The sequence below is a fragment of the Belonocnema kinseyi genome, chromosome 5, assembly GCF_010883055.1.
Source record: "Belonocnema kinseyi isolate 2016_QV_RU_SX_M_011 chromosome 5, B_treatae_v1, whole genome shotgun sequence".
NCBI classification, from domain to species: Eukaryota; Metazoa; Arthropoda; class Insecta; order Hymenoptera; family Cynipidae; genus Belonocnema; species Belonocnema kinseyi.
In genome coordinates, this window is record NC_046661.1 from 50,917,256 (window position 1) to 50,923,448 (window position 6,193).

The window sequence follows — 6,193 nt, forward strand, 5'->3', positions numbered from 1 at the left end:
TTTAAACAAATTTAATACCTTCTCTAATGACAATGTAAAAATTTTATTTTTGGATTTTCCATTATTTCTTATGCCGTCAAAATTTTGATTCTCGATTTTCCAAGAAAACTTAACAGGTTGTTGTGATAATATTGTTGGGAATTCAAAACCCAACATATTTCTTCCCTTGACTTTTTTCATATCGTGCGTTATTTGGCTTAAAATGTTCATTTTCATGTGTTTTTTGGAATTTTGTAAATACTATAACTCTGGTAATTTTTAGTTTTGTAAAAAAAATGTCATTATGATAAATTGTTCGCATTTTCAAATACTATAAATATCCGTAAAGAGAATTTTTGTATGTTGAAAAAAGTGGTCTCAGAAAAATATTGAAAATGCGCTAACTTTTTGTATTTTTATCCAAAATGGCTGCCTAACGAACTTGACCTTTATTTCATATATACATACATGCAGGCAGCCAAACAGATATACAGGCAGACAAGACGAAAATGAAATTAAGAGACAAAAGTTGTGATGAGAATATTCTAACGCAGCTGACTTTTTTTTTACTTAATGATGTTTTTCACGATTAAAGTGAAATCTGCGTATCCTATCAAAACGTAATTGATAACAAAGGACCCTGCCGCAAATGTACATCAAATGGCTTTCGGTCGATTTTGATTAAACTTCGTAAAATTGTAGTTCTCAATGTCTCGATCAAAAGTGTTATGCGGCACAAAGTCCAAAAATAGACAGTTTTCGAGTAATACAGGGTTAAACATCCAATCCTTGTAAGAAACAATACCAAATATCTCGAAAACTGCAGCTCTGTGAAAAAAATGTTCCCTATGAAAGTTATTGGGCTCTAACGGTGGAATGCAAAGAAAGTCATGACCTTAAGACACAGGTCATTTTTCAAGGTCATTTAATGTGAACTTGTCATTTATTGCTAATATTGAGTCAATAAAGGCAAGATATAAAGAGAAAATCAATATAGAACCCATAAAGGCAAGAAATGAGAATGAGTTATTCAATAGCCAGCCAATGAAGAAAAATCATGAGAAGGATGTTTTCAAGACACGTCCTTCTTGACTCTCGCCTTACAGCAGGCCAGTGTGGTACACTTGTTTTGGCTATTCTTTTGTTTCTTTTAATTGGCGATTGCTTTCTGCGTACACATTCACGATACTGCGCGGCAGATTGCTACATGTGATTTTCTTATTCTGTATTTTTTTCTCTTTGAACTATGTTACTTCATGGATGAGTAAACGTTAGACCCGCCACATTGTATAGTGTGGCGGTACTGTATAGTACATGCTCTAATTGCAATCGATCGGTTTGTAACGAAATCGCTGCTATGGAGGAGGATCCCACATGTTTAAGACTGAATGTCTTAACGCAGACTTTTATGCAATATTTACATCCCGGAAAACGTAAGATCATGTCCGCATCGTTTAAATCATGAAGGTTTAATTCTGCAGCCACTTTTACAGGGCTTACGCTTCATTAACAGGCCATACGTAATTAGAGGCCCACTACTGCAAGCATTTTTGCAAGGACTTCATAACGTTAGACTAGATTTGTTGACGAAAATAATCTGTCTGACACTGAACTTGAATGTCTTTGTCCTGTAACCAAAGAACAGTTTGGAGAATTGATTCACTTTTTGTGCCTCATGAAGGTGGTTACAATTATGTGGAAAAGAGAGATTTGCTCATGTTTTTATGTAAACTGCATCAAGGTCTATCGGATGTTTTCTCAAGGTCATGTTCCAATATTCAAGTAGACAGTCAGTTAGTAGAGCCATCCCCACGGTCAGACAATCCTTAATGCAGCGTTTCGTATATATATAATATAATATAATCTTCAGAGAAGATTATATTTCCAGGCATGTTACTGATTTCGCTAATCAATTATATAATCCGAAACCTAAAAATCCTCGAGTTATTGCGTGTATTGATGGCTCATACTTTTACACTCATAAGAGCAGCAACTTCAGGGCTCTGCGACAGTCATATTGTGTTCATAAAGGACGGCACTTAGTCAAACCTTTATTAATAGTTGAACCTGATGGTTACATTCTCGACATTCAAGGACCGTACTTTTCTGACACCCGTAATAATTATGCTGCTATATTACAACATGAATTCTCAATAGACGCTGACATAATGAGCGGATGGTTCCAAGAAGACGATATTGCCCTTATTGATAGGGGATACCGAGATGCCACTAATATTTTGTCGCGTTTGGGTATTATCTGGAAAATGCCACCTCATCTTCCACGACAACAGTGTCAACTTACAACAGAATATGCTAACAAATCGCGTCTAGTGACAAAGTCGAGATGGATCGTCGAAGCTAGGAACGAACACATCAAAACAATTTTCAAATTCTTTTAGCAAGTAGTACAGATACAACACCTTCCTAACCTAGGAGATTTTTGTCGGATAGCTGGAGCTATAATTAACAGATACCATCCATTAATTTTCATGGAAGGAACTGATGCCGAAATGGCCAATGAATTACTTGAAAAATCTAAGGAACCGAATATCGTGCAAGTGCTGGTTGAGGCAGAAAACCTTAAGACAAGGAACGCCCAACGATGGGTTCAATTAGATGCGGGCCAATTATTGTATTTCCCAGTCCTGGCACTTAAATTCTTAAAAGAACTCGCACTTAGGGTTTATCAAGTTAAACTTGCACCTTCTTACGTGCAAAACAAACTGCAAAGAGGCAGTGACAAAGAATTCCACATTCAGATGCTACAAAGGGATAATCGAATACCACAGACAGGATTTATAAGAATCAGAGTTTTTGCTCGACTTCGAAACGCGTCTGAGCATCAACTCTGGATAGCTTATAGACCGAACGGTGATGATGACATGGAAGATGGTATGGCTGACGATGAAGAACTTACTCCTATAGGAGGATATTATTGTACATGCCAGTCAGGTGCTCGAACGCTTGGAACTTGTGCACATATAAGCAGTGTATTATGGTTCTTGGGGTATGGTCGACATCAAGAAAGAATTCGCTTTCCATCACAAAGACTGATTCAGACCATAAATGACGCAGGAAATCGATTACCAGCAAGAGATATTCAGTTACCAGAAGTTGCCTTCATTGGCTAAAATCGGCGACATCCTGGTCATCTCTTGCCTTCATTGGCTAGAAAATGACTAAATCTCGCTCATGTCTCGCCTTTATTGGCTAGATAATGATTAAATCGCACTCATGACTTGCCTTGATGGCCGGATATTGTCTAAATCAAGCTCATTGCATGCCTTCATTGGCTAGATATTGACAACACCCTGGAGAAACCTTGCCTTCATTGGCTAGATATTGACTAAATCTCGCTCATGTCTTGCCTTCATTGGCTAGATAATGACTAAATCGCACTCATGACTTGCCTTCATTGGCCGTATATTGTCTAAATCAAGTTCATTTCATGCCTTCATTTGATAGATAATGACTAAATCTCGCTCATGGCTTGCCTTCATTGGCTAGATAATGACTAAATCGCACTCATGACTTGCCTTCGTTGGCTGGCTGTTAACTTAGTCATTCTCATTTCTTGCCTTTATGAGTTCTATGTTGATTTCCTCTTCATATCTTGTCTTTATTGGCTGAATATTGGCAATAAATGTCAAGTTCACATTGAATGACCTTTAAAAATGACCTGCATTTTAAGACCATAACTTTCTTTGCATTTGCCCGTGAGAGTCCAATAGCTTTCATAGGGAACATTTTTTTCGCAGAGCTGCAGTTTTCGAGATATTTGGTAATGTTTCTCAAAAGGGTTAGATGTTTAACCCTCTATAACTCGAAAACTGTTCATTTTCGGATTTTTTTCCCCATAACACTTTTGATCGAGACATTGAGAACTACAATTTGACGAAGTTTAATCAAAATCGACGGAAAGCCATTTAATGTACATTTGCTGCGGGGTCCTTTGCAGATCTTTTTCAAATGCAAAATTTTTGTCTGCTCATCTTTACCCTATTTTGCATAGTTTGACCGAAAAATGTAAATTTCGTATTTTCCATTATTTTTTATGCCCTCAAAATTTTGATTTTTCGAGAAGATAGACACATTTACGAAAACCTGTTTTTTTCGGATTCAGTGGGTGTCAAAACGTGAACATTTGTCAAAAAGGGAGGTGGGTCCAATTTCGGACAAATCTAATACCTACTCTGAGGAGAATGTAAAAATGTATTCTCAGCCGATCCGGCTGAGAATTTAAAGAGAATTTAAAGATTTATTGAAATTAATTATTAACCATTATTATCAAATAAATAAATATTGACAGCCGATCGAAAATTCTATTAAACTAAGTATAGATCAACTTCTAACTAAGTAGATAATCTAGCTCTCTTCTAATCGACGATTCCTGTTATTGACAAATACAGACATCTATGGGACAATTGAATGTACGTGTCTGTGCTTGATTCAGAAGTTTCTAGATTTTAAAGTAACAGGCAGTTGTTTTTAGTATGTAAATACTGCAACCTACATACTAGACTGAGATAAAAGTAGTTTTACTGCATTAAAAAATTTCCGTTTTTTAAGAACGAACATGAATTCTAAATGTATAAACTTTACAATTTTAGAATATCAAATTGCATTTTGCAGTTTAAAAACAAAAAACAGTATATTTTAGCCATTGAACGTTTTCGACTGCATACATATAATAATGAAATTAAGAAATTAAAATGCAAGCAACTTACCTTTAATATGCAAATAATTACACAGCTATTAATTAAGTGCGTTACACTATATAAAATGGGAAAAAATCAACACCACAAAAAGCATGAAGTGAGGCTGGTTTACGGCTTAATTGAATCAGCCTTTATGTAATAAGTAAAGATTATAATCGAGTACATCTCTTTGGAAAATGGTTCCCCTCGTTGAATTATTATCAACGCCTCCACGCCTTTATATACATGCTTTAGAAGGGGGATCGATAACAATTAGGTTGAGCAAGGAATACGGGGTTGAGGGATTAATATATGAATAATAAATGCGGGAAACTGTAATGAGAATTTTATGTTCGCTGCAGGCGTGTAGCGCATCGCGACATGTATTTTATACGGAGGTGCGATATTGCTTTGCTCCAGGGCCCTTGGGGGATTTTCATCCTTTGGGAGTAAAATGCGTCGCGCGATAACCAGTGCTTAAATGTATATTCTCACGCTGAACGAGAAATTGAAGTTGGTAGCCGACGACTATTAGTTCCCCTTATCAGATTTCTTATCTGAATTTATTTTAAAAAAAGTTTTTAATCTCATATTCTAAATAACGTCTTTCAGTGATGGGAAGAAACTAGTTTCTTTAAACTCGTTTCTTTAACTAGTAAATACTTATATTTGTTTAGTAACAGTACTATAAAAATCATTACTTTCTTAGAAGGCTAGTTTTCAAAATATTCTTCAATATAGCAGGAACGATATGGCACTCGAGGAGCGGCAGTATGAACGACAAAGCTTTCAAAAGGTATTGCTGTTAAAAAACAAAACAAAGAATGCACAGGACAACAGCGTGATCGGCTTAAAAAAGTGAAGAAGTGACCTATATAACCGAAAAAATTCACAAAATTTAAAAAATTCATGTCTTTAGACTGGTTAGAAGACATGCCCAGCTTGGGGAAATTCCCGCTTGAAACACATGTTTAGCGTGTACTACTATTTCGGCTGGAGAGCGAGGCTGGTGGTAGATGCGTACTTGTTGCTCTCCTCTCCGACCCGAGCAGCACCGCAGATACGAAATATCTATCAGAGTGCTTGGGGCGACTAACTTTTCAATGTAAATTTGGAATAGTGACTAGAGTTTTCATTATTTTATTTCAGCATTTTTCCGTTTGTTTGCAATAAATATAATTTTAAAAAAAATGTACAAAGTTTCTCTTTGTTATACAAATGAACATTATTCAATATTTCAGTATCGCCATTTTTTACATTGGTATATAATGTACAGAAATTTTGGGTGATACCTTTTGCAGTATAACAATTTATTAACATTATGCGCAAGGTAGAAAAGTACGTTACAAAAATGAAACTTAATTATAAAATCTAAATCCTATCCAGTATCAATAAATTCAGATATGTTCTACTGAGCATTATATGTATTAAATATAATATTCGAAAGTGAGTTTGAGCTTACTACGTTGATATGTTCGAATAGTTATGTATGTATATATATATATATATATATATAT